The sequence below is a fragment of the Chenopodium album genome, chromosome 4, assembly GCF_948465745.1.
Source record: "Chenopodium album chromosome 4, dcCheAlbu1.1, whole genome shotgun sequence".
Lineage (NCBI taxonomy): Eukaryota > Viridiplantae > Streptophyta > Magnoliopsida > Caryophyllales > Amaranthaceae > Chenopodium > Chenopodium album.
Window position 1 is genome coordinate 19,178,931 of NC_137837.1, and position 16,743 is coordinate 19,195,673.

Sequence of the window (16,743 nt, forward strand, 5' to 3'; positions counted from 1 at the left end):
ATTGCATAAGTTACACACCATCCCATCCCAAGGTTAGGTAGATGTAGATTGAAAAAAGAAAGGTCTATCGTTAGACGAGGCTCAAAGTGGCTTATGAAAAAAGGATTGTATATTTGAATGGTGAAAGGAGATATGATGTGGCTACAAGGGGTGCCTCAAATCATTGGTATACCTTGTGCTTAATTCGACATGGATTTTTTTTTTTTTAATGCAATGTAATGAAATGATCATATATAAGAAAATAAATGCTCATTTTATTAAAAGAGGGAAAAGGAAAAAAGACTACAAAAATAATCTAAAGGAAAAGAAAAGGTGCCTATGCTAGACTTGTTGAGGAAAGGAAAAAATGAAAAAGAAATAGAAAAAGAGGTCATGAAATCTTGTCGTTGAAGCTCGCCTCTTGTCTTGTGTTGTTCGCTTCATCATCACCCAGTCTTCTCGCTAGCTAGAGGCAATGGGATCTTATTTGCCTCTATGAGATCTTGAATGAGGTTTTGAAACCTGTAGCATTCTTCAGTAGTATGACCGCGCCCTCGATGGTACTTGCAATAGGAGTTTGGATTCCATCTCGAAGATCGATTTTCTGGTGTTGGATCCTCGGTAGGGCCAATAGGTTTGATTAATCCTCGATCATAGAGACGATCGAAAGCAGCATCGTAGGTCATTCCAATGGGTGTGAACTCTCGCCTGGGTTTCCTTTTAGACCCTTGATTGTCCATGGCTAAGACACCATTATGGTCAAAGGTACTAACATTATTACTAGAGTGGGCGTTTTCGGAAGAAGAAGGATTGTCGCTCTTCTTTCCTTTCCAGCCACCGTGGTTACTATTGTTAGTAGCTTTTTGCTTTGCGAGGTCGTTTTCGATTTCAATTCCGATGTCATAAACGGCCTTGAAAGTATTCAAGTTGTGTTGATATTTTAAGTGCTTCGAATACTTTTCTTGGAGATTCTTGATAAACATCCTCACAGACTCCTTTTCGGTGGGGACCTCAATCATCTTGGCGGAAGTTTCCCTCCATTTATTGAAGAAAGAAGTAAAGCCTTCATTCTCTTTTTGTCTTAGCATCTCAAGTTGTCTATGGTCGGTTTCAACTTGGATATTGCACTTGTACCTATCAACGAAAGCGTAAACTATCGATTCCCAGGTAGAGGTTTTCTCCTTGTCAAGGGAGAAGAACCATTGTTGGCAAACGGTTTCAAGAGATAGTGGGAACAGAGAGGGGAAAACCTTCTTATCGATACCCTTAATACTCATTATGGTTTTGAAAGCTCTTAAATGAAAATAAGGCTTATCAGTTGCCTTGAATTTAGGGATGTCAGTGGCGTTGAACATATGTGGAAGAAGTTCACTAGTAGAAAAACGTACATTTGCGTCGCCATATTTGCGTCACTCATTAGAAAGAACGAAGCAAATGTTAAATTTTACCATCCTGAAATGTTATTTGCGTCGCATATTTATCAAGAAGCGACGCAAATAACTGTTGTATTGCAGATTTTTATTATTTGCGTCGCTCTTATTTATTGAAGCGACGCATATAATAATATTATTTGCGTCACTCATTTATTGACAAGTGACGCAAATGAGTGAGTGAATAAATTGCGTCACTCTTTTAATAAATGAGCGACGCAAATGACTAATATACAGCATTATGTTTTTGTTATTTGTGTCGCATTTTAATAATGAAGTGACGCAAATGTATCTTTTGCATTTAGGTTATTTCAGAATTTTGACCTTAGTTTTTCATGCCTACCTTCCACTAAACAAAAAGAAAAAACAAGTTGCAACTCCAGTGAATTTCTACAGCCAAAACACCCACAAATTCGACCCTTAAATCCAACAAATTCGGCCAAAAAAACACCGATTCTTCAGCAAATTCAACATTCAAAATCGCAATCAAGTTGAAGACCTATAATCAGCAGCAAATTGAGCAATTTCGAGCAAAAATTTGGACCAAAAAACCTAAGAAATCCGAACCCATAAACCCCAGAAAAATTGAGCATTTCCCACAAAAATTCCCCCATTTTGAGCAAAAAATCTACTCAAAACCATAGGAATTCGAACCCTAGAAACCCCAAAAAATTCAAGTAAAAATCCTGGCCTCATATTCGAGCAATGACTGAAAGTTTCGACTGGAAAAATCGATTAATTTCGCCCCCAAAAACACCGGGGAAGTTCTAGCAAATTACAGCAACAATAATTGAAGTTTGATTAGTGTAGGAGTTCGACATTGTTGAATTTGATGAGTTTATTTCACCTAAGGTAAGATTTCTTGTATTTAGTGAAGTTGTATTTTTTTTTTTCGTCCAATTCATTAGTTCTGTTCTAGGGTTTTTTTATTTTTGATTTGTGTTTCTGTAATGCGTAAACATTTCATGAAATTGAAGTCATAATTGCTATAGAACTCAGAATATGGTTTGAGGGAATGGCTCATTCATTTAGTTTAAAATGCAATTTATAATTTCTGAAAATGGTTTGCAGTTTTGTTCTCTGAAAATGTGTTGAAAATGTCAATGAAAATGTCAAAAAGTATTGAGAATGTTAACTTGGACTCGAGTATTAATGTCTAACAAAGTAACAATGACGAGTTCTTGTGCTCTGCAGCCTGATATCACGGCACCAGGAGTGAATGTCTTAGCTGCATACTCTGGAGCAGTAAGTCCAACAGAAGAACCTTATCCCATAAGCGTAGAGTTTCCTTTATGTTAGACTCGGGTACTTCTATGTCTTGCCCTCATATATCTAGGGTTGCTGGCCTTCTCAAGACTCTGTACCCTACATGGAGCCCTGCCGCAATAAGATCTGCTATAATGACTACCGGTAACCCTGCAACGCTTTTTCTGATCTACTTATTATTCGGATTGAAGTCATGAGCATATGAAACATTTCTAGACAAAATCTAGATAATATATGACATTTTACATTTTATTTTGTGGCAGCTAGAGTCAAAGATAACACAGAGAAGCCAATGCTGGATGCATCTTTCACAACAACCGATCCATTCGCCTATGGAGCAGGACATGTTAGACCAAACCGTGCCATGGATCCAGGGCTAGTCTATGACTTAACCACATGCGATTATTTAGAGTTCCTTTGCTCTCTTGGCTATAACCAAACCATGCTCCAGTCCTTTGATCCTTCCTACAAATGTTAAGCATCAAACACTACAAGTAGTGGCCTATTGAACTTCAACTACCCTTCAATCACAGTGCTTAACTATCTGGCTCAGTCACTGTCACTCGAACAGTTAAGAATGTGGCAGAGGCCTCGACTTATGAAGCTCGTGTCACCCAACCAAACGGCGTTGAGGTCACTGTGGAACCGAAGTCTTTGCAGTTCACGAAAGCTGGAGAAGAGAAGAGTTATAAGGTGACCTTAAAAGCTCAAGCTGGTGGCTTGCCAGCAGGGTACGTTTTCGGAGAGTTGATATGGTCAGATGGAAATCACTTTGTTAGGAGCCCCATTGCAGTTGCTGCAACAGTTTAATAGCGTCTTACTGTCAAATGTAGTTGTTAACTTGATGCTTGCAAATAATTTGTAGGTCCATTTGAAAAATTTACACAGGTTACCATGATCGTCCCATTAACAAGACAACAGTATTCAGATAAACTGACAGAAAATTGCATTGCATTCTGGAAGGCCATCGGAATCTACACCGATGAAGAAGCAAAGGCGGTTGAAAAATTCCTTGACATCTTTAAGGACAAGAAGTTTCCACAAGGGCATTCTATTTTGTTTACACAATCACCTCTGAGATCACCAACGGTTAGTAACATATATTATGTTCGATAAAATTAATTTAAGTTCATGCAATGTGGATGTTTTAGTCTAAGAAGTTAGAACTCAATTTGGTGTGTATCTTGAATGTCATGTGTTAAACAGATAGGATTTTCCAAGCATGATAGCATTCCAATTGTTGGAAGTGCTGTGATAGAGAACAAAAACTTGGCAGAGGCTGTACTAGAATCCATTTCAACACAGGGGCCTTTATTTTAGCTTTAGCCATTAAAGATGTGTATTAGAATTGTTAGTCTTGGTTCTTTATGACATGGTTGACTGATTGATACTTGAGCATTGTTGTGTCAAGTATGGGCAAACTAGCCATTTTGATATGCTTGTGTTATAGTGATCTCTTGTAATCAGTAATCAGATTTTGTGGTTGTTTGACATTTGTCTTGACAGAGGACTACTTTTTGGGTTTTGGTTTAGGCTATTTATAGAAATTTGAGATTTGTTACTTCCTTCTTGATCTTATATATTTTCTTAATCGTTCTAAATTCAATCAAAGACATGATCCCTGATGCGACACATATTTGCTGCTGTTGATTCAATGTAAAGCTATTTATCACCCAATGCTTTTAGGTGGAGCTGGGCATCAATATCTTGCTACTATGTGACGTGATCACGTTGATTCTTAAATGGTCTCTTCAGTGTGATTGTACCTTTTTTTTTGATAAATAAGTGTGATTGTACTTTGTTAATGCTATGTTACCTGAACTAAGTATCTTGACCTTTGGGAAGAATTTATAGTTTGATTTATACATGGGATAATGTTCTAGTTTGAGGAGAAAAGAAGGATGCCAATGGATGCACTTTAGAGAGGGTAAAATAATTTATGGAGAAGCAACTTAGATTCAACTCAGTTCATTCCGGATTTGTACTAGCTATTTTGTTTTCCCAAGTGCTGTTGTGTTATATGTGATTGTTCGGTATTCTTATTATTTTGTTTGTTGTTATGTTGCTTGCAGGTACAAGAAGAGGCATTCAAACATCCCTGCACATGTGTCACCCTGTTTCCGTGTCAAGGAAGGAGACCACGTTATCATTGGTCAATGCAGGTCAGTTGCTCTTGGAGCACTTTGGTTGATATTGTGTTATTTGTGTATATTTCTAACAGATCTCAGTGTTTAACTTGATCATATTTCCCTGATTATTATCCAGGCCTATCTCAAAGACAGTGAGGTTCAATGTGTTGAAGGTGATTCCAGCTGGAGCTGCTGCTGGTGGAAAGAAGCCTTTTGCCGGAATTTAACGTGTTTTTTGGATAGATATTGTGATGTAGCTAGGATCTATCACAGGGCTTGGAAATTAGTATTGTTTGCAGACCCTTGAATTTTGATACTTGAAGCATTTTCATGATTACTGAATACTATGTTTCTTTTGTTAAAATCATATTGGGAAATTGTAGTACAAACATCTTTATGGTATCAAATGTTTTGTCTTAGGACCTCCCGTAAGTTTTGGCAATATAGTTGCAATGACTCCCTTTCAATTATATTAGCGTTAGCATATAACTTTATACCACTAGCAAGGAAAACAGGTACTACAAACATATACAAGGCAATTATTATAATTAAAAAAAAAAAAAAAATTCACCTCATTTGCGTCACTCATTAAATAAACAAGTGACGCAAATACAACAGTTTTGTATTGTCTACTCAGTTATTTGCGTCACTCCTATATAAACAAGTGACGCAAATAACAAAAAATGCATATATTGGAAGAGTCATTTGCGTCGCTTGTTTATGAAGGAGCGACGCAAATAACAAAAAAAGTTTATCCAAAGAGTCATTTGCGTCGCTTGTTTATAAAGGGGCGACGCAAATGACTAAAAATAAGTTTATCAGAAAAGTCATTTGCGTCGCTCTTTTATAAAGGAGTGACGCAAATGACAAAAAATAAGTTTATAAAAAAGTCATTTGCGTCGCTTGTTTATAAAGGAGCGACGCAAATGACAAAAAATAAGTTTATAAAAAAAGTCATTTGCGTCGCTTGTTTATAAAGGAGCGACGCAAATGACAAAAAATAAGTTTATAAAAAAAGTCATTTGCGTCGCTTGTTTATAAAGGAGCGACGCAAATGACTCTTATTTGCGTCGCCCCTAGGAGCGACGCAAATGACTTAAAAGTCATTTGCGTCGCGAGCAGTTGCGTCGCTCATAGAAGCGACGCAAATACACTATAAATGAGCGACGCAAATAAGCCTTTTTCTACTAGTGGTTCCTTGTCCAGCAAGACCCCTTATGAGCTCATGCCCTGAAATTTATAGTCACTAGATAGCTTGCTCAAACTTTCTTGCATGAGGTTCATTTGTTGTTGCTTCACGGGATCATCGATCTTGAGTGTGAGTAGCTTCAGTGTCTCAGTCACGGTAACCAGTTGGTTCCTAAGATCATTGACTTCTTCTTGAGTTGCCATTATCTTCTTAGCCTTCCTCTTTTGACGAATCGGTTTATCAAAAAGTAATACTTGAACAAAGGTGTTGTCCTTGATTAATCGCCCTTCTCTTCTCGACCAAGTACTGTGGAAAAGGAATTTGGGGGTATTCATTATTAATTATTTGACTCAAGCTTTATTCAACATGCAATGTGTTTAGGGTAATTTTACCCCGCCACGTGGTCCAATCAGAGGATGACACGTGTCAGCCTCAGGATGGCCCAAAGTGGACCAATCCCTGCTTGACACGTGTCACTCCAGAAAATAAGGGAAAAAAGGCGGCCTTCAGGCCCAAATCCCGAGAATGCCGCAAAACGGCGCAGCCCACCAATGATTAGGGTAAAGTGACCTAATCAGGGGCACAACTCCCAAAGACCCTATAAATAGGGAGATACCCCTCATTTTGAAAGAAAAGGTTTGATCATTTAATACACCTGCATTCTCTTACATCAGAGAAACACCTGAGCTTGGAATCCGAGCAGATACCCACCTAAATTTCCGTACTCTTTATTCCTTTTCAAGTTACTAACTTGATCGTCGGAGGCGGAGCACCACCCAACAAGTGTCTCCGTTTGTTTTGCAGGTACAGCTCATCCCGGATCAGTCTTCGTGTTGTAACTCTCCCGAGGGACAAAAACACCCAAAACACAATGGATGGAGGAAGTGAAGAAAAATGGAATAGAATGTGAAGAAGAATGATGGAGGTGGAGGGATATGAAGAATTAGGAATAGAATATACCCCCAACTTAAATGACGAAAAAGACCGACCCATACGTGAACCTAAGACATGGTCGTGGTGATGTGTACTCAAAGTGTGTGCTAAGACTAGTGAGTGTGGGTGACATGTCAAGACTTGTGTCATGACCATGTGGCTAGACTATGTGACTAGACTCAAGCAAAGACTAAGTTAAGACCTCACGTATATGCATTAAACTGGACAGACTGTGGTATTTTAGTCATAACCTTTTATCTGTGACTCTGATTTGGATGAAACCAACGCCAAATTAAAGATAAAACTCGGGGCTACAGATCTATAGGTTGTAAGACTCGTAGTTCTTCCTATAACTCCGGCTATTACCAAAACAAGTTGACATTTGTGCAGTATACGGGAATAAAAATCCGGGTTGACTTAAAGGAACTATGACTCGATTTTATATTTATTTATTAGCTCAAATTAATTAATTAATTAATTAAACAAAGTCCTTTAGTCATTAATTAGTTTATTTAGTCTTAACACAAGTCAAACAAACGGTTAAGAAAAAACCACATAGAGTATGCGCAACAAATAATGCACAATTAGTCAAGTAGGCACAATATGATGCAATGCGTTTGCAACCTAACCATGGCTCTAGTTCTCTAAAGTTCGGGATATGGTTTAGTCAATAGAGGGTACATGGTTAATTTTCCGGATGCACCACGCGGAAGCCTAACTGTGAAGGGTTTGCGCGAGTGGATAGATAGGACACCGCGAGTTTAGAAAAAACTCGCTTCCATGGTTTGGTGAATTCAACATCTCGGATGTACCCTTTGTTGCACGGAGCGTTCAATCGGGTAGATGGAGCATGAATTCCCAGAGGGTTATGTCCATATGTAGAACACATATGGGTTTCGGAAAAGTGAGAAAAAAAATCAATCAGGAAGTAGGATCGAGCAAACAATACGAAAAACCGGTCGAAATTAGAACGCATATTTCTGGCTCGGTATTGGGGGAAATTGGCGCCAGCAAACAGAGACTGGCGCTAGCTTTTAACTGTAGCGCCTGGCGCTACGACTAAAATGCTGGCGCCAAGCTCTGGCCCCTGACGCTACTTCCCACATGCCTCAGCAGCTTTCTGTGCTCGATAAAATTTTCCAGTTTCGCGCGGTGTTATTTCAGTCCTAGTTGTGAAAGATATTCCTCAAATTTCCTACGTGTAAAATCCTATGTTTTTAACTCATTACGGATGGTCTTTCCAATGAGATCTTTTTTTATGCATATGACAATAATGTTAATCAAAATTACGCACATGAAATACTTAGAACGTTTCGAGTCTCATCCACTCATTCTAAATCATTGCCGAAACAAATTCAGGAATTAAAATAGAAATCCTCCCCAGTGGAGTCGCCAAAAACTGTAGGGAATAAATTTCAAGCATTAACCCCTAGCTCGAACCCCACTGTGATCATACACTAATGTACGGTGGCGTCCAAAGGGAAAGAAGATAGAGCAAAAAGAGTCGCCAACAAGTTTTTTAAGGAACTTGTAAACCGTTCATAGGATGAAGGTTACACCCCTTAACGATCCAAGAGATCGCCAACTCCATAAGGTCTTGAACCAAATAGGGTTCGGGGATGAAGGTACAAATCCAACCTAAAGAGATTGAACCTACCCTAATAATAGACCTCTACTTTATTCTGATCGTATTCATGTGCGCTTTTTGACTAACATGCAATCAATAGGATTAACCCTAAACCTGTTTAATCTATGTTGGTTGAATTTAATACACAAATAAACTATTATTGGCGATCACTTGAATTATAATCACAATTAACCCTAAACAAGATTATTAAATATCTTATTAAGCGTGATTACAAGTACCAATTCCCTTTAAACATGCAATAAAAATGTGTGATCAAGCAATAACAATAAATATCAAGCAACATAATAATAATCAATAATAAATATAATCATGATCATAAAATTATAACAATAAAATAATCATCATAATAACAATCATATTAACCATAATAATAATCATGTTAGTCATAATAATAATAATTATAAAATTATAATCACAATCAAAACAACTATAAAAATAATCATAAATCATGTTAAAGCATAATAAAAATAGCAAGATCCTAGGCATGATACTAACAAGATTAATAACAAATCCTAGCATGTCACTAAGCAATAAAAATCAAATCTTTAACCATAACATGATACTAACAATCATAAATATTAGGAAGAGCATAGGAAGCATCGCAGGAATCATATTTAATATTAAAATTACCCTAGACATGATACTAGGAATATCATAATAACAATACAAACATGATCTCTACGTCATAACATCAAAAAATCAATTAAAGTACTTACTTTGATGCCTCGTACCTCTTTCTAATAACAAAATACACACGTTAGTAACTTCAAGGAAAATAATAATCAAAACAATTAAATTAAATAATTGAAAGAGAGATTTAGGACCAAACCCTCAGAAATTAAACCTTTCACGTCTAGGGCGAAGGCAACTTCGAATATGGCTAGGTGTTTCTAGATCTAATGAATGCGGAATTTTGTATGCAAAAGACTAGTTTAGAAAAGAGAAAGATAAAGAATTGAGGAATGAGAAGAGAATGAGAGAATTAATGAATAATTGCGAATGAAAACTAATTGTAGGTGAATGTAGATTGAAAAGCTGGTTGTTGATGAGAATTCGCGAGAATTGGTGATTGAAAACGGAGTTTTTAATACGTTATTTATAGAGAAAATCAGCCAAAAGATAAAATTACAAAACAGAGCACTTGGCGCACGCAAAACGAGATTGGCGCACGCAAAACAGAGCGGGCGCCAGCACCAGCTTATTGGCGCCAGGCGCCAATGGCTAGCACCAGGCACCAATGGCTGGCGCCAGGCGCCAATGCCTGGAGTCAGGTGCCAGGCTTGTTTTTGACGCGTTTTCGAAAATCAGATAAGTTTTGCCGTACTGGAGGATAAAATCGTATCTTTTCCTCGAAAATGCTTTTTGATTTTAATTAAAACTCTGAAAAGTCACAAAAGTCAATTTATCAATGCCAATTGAATTAGGAATGAAAAGAACCTTCTAGAAGAATCTAGAAGACTAAAACCATTCCTAATTGCATTAGGAATGATAAATCATATTAGGCCCTCCCCTAGATCATTGGGCCGCATATAAGGCTCAAACTAGGCCCAGTTTAGTGGCCATAACTTCCTCAATATTCATCGGAATTGGGCTTATAATATATCGTTGGAAAGCTCTTTTCAAGCCTCATCCAACTACACTACTATTGGACCCATATCATGGACCAATCAAACTGGATTGGTTGTTTTCTTAAAAATAAGTTTTCGAAACCAGAGAGAAGAGAAAAGAAATTAAAACTATCCGCAACACTAGACTTTCCACACTATCGCTTCATTCGATTATGATTCGACGTGAAAGGTACTCGTCAATGGGTTTGGTTTTGGGGAGACACATTTGGGTGTCTACAGGAATTCATATAGGAGAGGATTTCATGAGCATTGAGACTGTTATCAGACATTAGATGCCTCTGAACAAAAGTAGATCGAGCCTCCGAAATTAGAAGAGGAATGATTTTCCGAAGACGAGCCGTCATGCATTTAGCAATACACTTATACAGTGTATTACATAGACCTATTGGCCGAAAATTGGAAGGGAATTCAGGATGCTCCACCTTAGGTAAAAGAACCAAAAAGGTGTGGTTCGAGTCTTTAAGCATATAACCTTGAGCAAAGAAATACTGAATTGCAGAAGTAACTTGACCGCCAACAATTGACCAATGAGATTTAAAGAAGGCAGCCGAGAATCCATCCGGTCCAGGAGACTTGTCATTTCCAATATGGAAAATAGCGTCCTTAATCTCAGCTACAGAAAACTGGGCCATAAGCTGCTATTGATTTAGAGGAGACATCGAAGGAATATTTAGATCATCCCAAAATCCAAGAATGGTAGGAGAGGACAAATTCTGACAATTATACTTGAGTTGTTAATATCAATTTTATTGTTACTTTACATTGATACATATACTTGAGTTGGATTTTCAACTTTTCACCATTTTTTTTTATTTAGATTCTTTTAACGAACTTTTATGTCTATTGCAAAAAAATACGGAGTAACCTCGACAGTTCGACCTTAGTTAGGTTGCATAGCTTGGGAATTGTGCAAATTATTTTTTTATTTTGAAAATTTTATGAAGAATAGAGAACGGTTAACTTACAAAACCGCTGTCTAATGTATAATAATATAAACGGTCAAGTAAGACAACCGTTGCCTTTTCCTTCTTTATATTTTGAATTTAGGAAGGGAATAGTGAACGGTTATGTCTGATGACCATTCTCTATGACGAAGGATACAAAACGCCTCACTTACCCGTTCTATAAACTTTACACATCACTTAGCAGAAGAACGCTCCTAAAGCGATCTATAAAGCACGTTTCAACCGTTCTCTAAGCTTATTTTTGTAGTAGTGCCACCTTCCTACCTACCCACTCCACCGGAAAACCCAACCACCTTATAACTCGACCCTCGCCGCCCCTCCCTCGACCTTCGCCGCCCCTCCCCTCCCCCACAAGAACAACCCACAGCCCCGTACAACCCTAGAAACCCCTCCATATTCCCATAAAATCGCCGCCCGCCTTTCCCTCTACCCTCAAAACCCTAATAGCCGCTAGGCTTTCGAGGGTGGAGGGAAGGGCGGGCGGCGGTTTTACGAGAATATGGAGGGGTTTCTGGGGTTGTATGACGCTGTTTTTCAGGGAGGAGGGGAGAGTTTTGCGGGAGGAGGGGAGGGGCGGCGAAGGCCTGAAGAGAGGCGGCGAAGCGCGGCGGTGGTAGAGGAGGTTGCGGCGCATGGTGAGGTGGCTATATGGTGGTTGGAAAAGGTAGAAAGTGAAGAGATAGGTTGTTGTGTGGTGGTGGTATGGTGGTTGGACTAGTGGCTTCATTCCCTTTGTTTTTCAAAACAAACAACATTGAAAATTTAAGGGATTTTCATTCCATTCTCCTTCTTTTCTTTTGTTCATTCCATTCCGTTTATCCCATGACAACCAAACCACCCCTAAGTTTTGAGAGCGTGGAATCAAGCATAATGATGATAGGTATACAACCTTTTTGAGTTTGCTAATATAACCTTTTGATTTATTATGTTGTTTAGTGCATTTGCACGGGATACATTATACGCGAAAGAAAATTACCTAAAGTGAAATGTTAGTGGTTATTGGTATCCTTTGAAAAATATATAAAAAAAATAGTGGGATAAGTAGGGTAGTGATTAATAGAATTTGAGGATTGGGGTTTTGGGATGTATGGGGGATTGTGGTGAATTGACTTTACAATTATATTATAGATATACTCGATTTCTGATTTAAGCGAAACATAATACATAAATTTCAATTAAAGATATATTTGTTCTCCAATCTATAGAATTTGAGCATGGAATCATGTTTTTTTTTTATATATATATTTTCATTTATGGTTGTTTATTGTGTACTGTTGGGTTTTTTTGTTTGATTTCTAGATTGGGGTATGAGGGTTGTCCGAGGTGGTGGTGGGTGGTGGTGGGGGCGGGGAGGGCTAGGTAAAGTGGGCTAGGGGTAATGGGGAAGAGTTGATTTTTTTATATATTCTGTCGTAATTTGCGATAGTTTAAAATTGTCGTAAATTTATTTTAGCAACAAAATATAAAACTGTCGTTGAAATTAACAAAACCGTCGTAATCTTTTTTTACGACAATCAATATGTCATAAAAAATGAAATTTTGCGATATAGTTGACTACGACAAACCTATTATGTCAGTTGGCTGTCGTAACTATTTTTAGCGACAGTCTTGTTTATTTTTGCGACAGATTTTTTATACCCTTTAAAATATTTATCTATTTTTTTCTATTAAACTCTTAAAAATAGGCAAGTGGACATGTATAAACATATTTTATTTTTAAAAAAAAAAAATCTTTAATAATGTTACTAACAACTGAAATTATGACATAAAATCAAACTGTTAGAAACTTCAGTACATGACTAGCTATAAGCGGCATTAGCTACTCTAGTTATAATAACATAACATCTGTATAAAGATAATTTGATTGATCTAGTTGGTGTTCGAGACTACTACGTAATTAAGAAAATATACTCGATTTGGATAATACTCCGTTCATAAAGATCAATTAAAGTTATATTTGTTCTCCGTAGTATTTATTTTTTATTTTTTTTATTATTATATCCCACGGAGTATTATCCTAGTCCTAGTGTGATTAGTATTTGAACAACAAATATCTTCTATTTGAATATTTAATCCCATATCCAACCATATTATACAAGAAAGTGAAAGATTAATATTTAGAACTAGTTGGAGGAGAAGAAAGTGAGATTGAAATTTGACGAATTTACGAATTTCATATATATATATATATATATATATATATATATATATATATATATATATATATATATATATATATATATATATATATATATATATATATAACAGTATACATACAAGAAATTTGTGTTTAAGCAAGTGTTATATATCACGAATTCTAAAGGATAAATAACATGGGACTCAAATCAAGACTAGGCAGACTCAAGAACCTACTAATGTTCAAGTTTGGCCTTGGTTACCATCGACTACCCAAATCGGAATCACGAAAACCTTTGTTCTCTGACGATTCTTATTATGAGGTTTGTTTCATGTTCGAGTTTGATCTAATCTATAGTGATTATAAACTTTATAAATTTGTAACAATTTAGTTCTATGACTTTTTATTATATACTTTGCGTAATATATATGATTGAATTGTACACAGAAAAACAAGTACGAGTATCAATTCATCGAAGATAAAGACAATGCATCCTCAAAAAAGGCCATATCATCTTTAGAGGAAAAGATTGAGTTTTTGGATGATCAAATTCGTCGAATGAACTCCGAATTGTATAAGATTGAAAATCATACAACACCCGTGGTAACCAATTTAGCTTTGTACCATGTTTTTTTTTTCTTTTTTTATTTATTTATTTATTTATTTATTTATTTTATGTTTTCTTAAGCAAATTATCGTATTTATTCTAAATGTTAGTTTGATTGACAAAAGGTGTATTTCATATGATTTAAATCACAAGTAATTTAAATGTTGCAATATGAAAGAAGTATTTATTGTATCATATCCTATTTAAAATCTATGTTATTTTTTCAATATGGTCTTTATTTGATTTAATTTTATTTTGTCTTTGTATTTGTTTGTCAAGAATCAAAAAGCCGTTCGAAAGCTTCAACAGAAGAATGCCTCTTTAAACATGAAATTGGAGAATACCATTCAATTGCTACAATCTACAATTAGTAAGGTAAGTTATTATAATGTGTGACTAATTTTTTTTTTTAATGTCTTCTTATATGAAGACAAAGGATACTTAACAATACCCATATACGGAGTACAAAAAGGATAAGATACTACAGTATATACTTATGTGAGACCTAGTTATACGACGTATATGTTGTAATTACTCAATTTTTTTTTTTTTAGATTTATTGTGAGCTTAGCTTACCGTTAGCAAACTCTAACTTACAAATAAGAGTAACAAATTATATATAATGATATTCGCTTCATAAATTGTTTGTTGTGAGGAATAACTCAAGTGGATAGTGACTCTCTAAACACACACAAATTATTTGCTAAAATTAGCAATTATGCTATTGAAGTTAATAACAATGCGTTTTCCATTGAGACATTAAAATATGTGCGATTCTTAACCTAAATTTTATAGAGAACATATTCAGTTAGTGAGTGAGTAATAATTTATTCATGAATTGTATGAAAATTATTCCATATTCAAAGGAATAACGAGAGTGATTGTTATATTGCCTTTATTTTCCCTCCTTTTTTATCTGATTGTCACTTTTTTTTTTTTTTTTTCTTTTTGTTTATCAAGAATCATGAAGTCATTCAAAAGCTTCAAGAGAGTTATAGTATCATAGAGAAGAATTTGAAGGATGTGATTATTTCCATCCAATCTCTTGGAATTGAGTCTACCATTCCTCCGGTAATTTATTCACTCCCTCCGTTTCTTAATGCTAGTCTCATTTTCTTTGAAGAAACACGCTCAATCATTAATAATTAAACATGTGTAAAAAAATCAATACTAGGTCTCGAATGTCACGAGCAGAGGAACGATCAAGAAAGACCAATTTCGCGAGAAATGGTGGAGAACTTCAATCAAGCCAGAGCACAAGCTCTTCGTTTTGGGGATCATCAACAAAGAAATCCCAACTAGCGACGAGCTCAAGAGAAGAAGAGGGTTTAATATCCCATATTCATCAATATGCAAGTTATGCAAAAAAGAGAAAGAAAGTATTGATCATATTTTCAGAGATTGTGAAATCTCTCAGAGGGTTTGGAGTGGAAGCAATCTCGGAATCAATGCAACACATGGTAAAAACACTGAGGTTGGAACTTGGGTGAAAAACTTCCTACATTACCTACTGATAAATGATATGGGGAATGATGATCGAGTCACGGAGTTTACCAGCATACTCTGTAGTATATGGCTTGCTAGAAATAAGGCGGTTTTCGAGAAGAAAGCAGTCAATCCTATCTCTATTCTGTACAAGGCAAGGTGTTTGGGAGTAAGAATAACATGAAAGGTACAACGAACTCACACACACTTTTACTCTGATTCGATAACGGAAGCAGAGTGCAAGAGGGGAGCAAGCCCGTCTTAGAAGTAATTCAATTCCCCTAATCAGACCGAAGCTACAGCTAACTGTTGAAATTATTTGTTTCAAATTGTTATTAGACCGTCTCCATTGTTGAGACTCAAAACTTACTGCAAATTCCTATTGTATGATAGGAATACACTAGTAACACTACCTTTTGTCAATCAAACAAACTTACTTTCAGGTTATAGTTAGATTATGATCCTTACTATTAATACAGTGTATAAGAAAAAATCTATTTTTTTGATATAATAAATTGAGTAATAATTTTTTTGTCATTGCGAAGCTTCTACCGTAGTCGTAGACTATGGACGACTACGGTAAGAGATTAAATCTCATCCGTTTATTTTTTAATTGACTAATCATAGCCGTCCAATTCGATACCTCAACAAAACAGTCATCAAGTCTAGTCATCACGTCATTAACACAGTCATCAATTCTAGTCATCAAGTCATTATACAGTCATCGAGTCAGTCATCAAGTCATTACACAGTCATCAAGTCTAGTCATCATCAGCTTTTTTTCTTCTTCTTCTTCTTTTAGACAATTGAATAAAAATATCTTATATTGATCTTCAACCTATATGACTATTATGACAGAATGTATAACTATTATGATTATTCTTCAATTTCACGACAAATTAATTTATAGATTATAATCAATCTAATTATCTTCATAAATATATTAATTTAAAGAATCTTGTATTATATCTTATGATTTCATGTTTATTTAATTTTTATTATATTCTTTTACATAATCACCATTGTTGAATATTGAAGCTCTCAAGTATAAAGAACATGCCATTGTTGAAGGTTGAAGATATCAAATATAATAACCGTAAATTAAGAACGTGATCAAATGATTTTAGATAAAAAAAAATAACATTGGTTTTAGAAATAATGAAAATAGATTAAAAATAAAAAATAAAAAAAAAAATACGGTGCTGTAGTTTGTTTTCCGTGAATTTGGGGTGATAGCTTTGACTAAATTTATCCTAATATTCTTTACCTAAATTTATTACAGTACAATATATTTACAAATTGATTTTTATTTTTTACCAAATTTGTACCAGTATAATATATAGATTT

General features: G+C 35.7%; 1 long non-coding RNA gene across 1 annotated transcript; it reads left to right on the forward strand.

Annotated features, from left to right (window-relative positions):
* Nucleotides 1-4,745: 4,745 nt before the first annotated feature.
* LOC145626798 (uncharacterized) lies at nt 4,746-5,228 on the forward strand. Its single transcript, XR_014111076.1, has 2 exons — nt 4,746-4,837; nt 4,941-5,228. It is a non-coding gene; the product is annotated as an uncharacterized LOC145626798 (long non-coding RNA).
* The last annotated feature ends 11,515 nt before the right edge of the window (nt 5,229-16,743 follow it).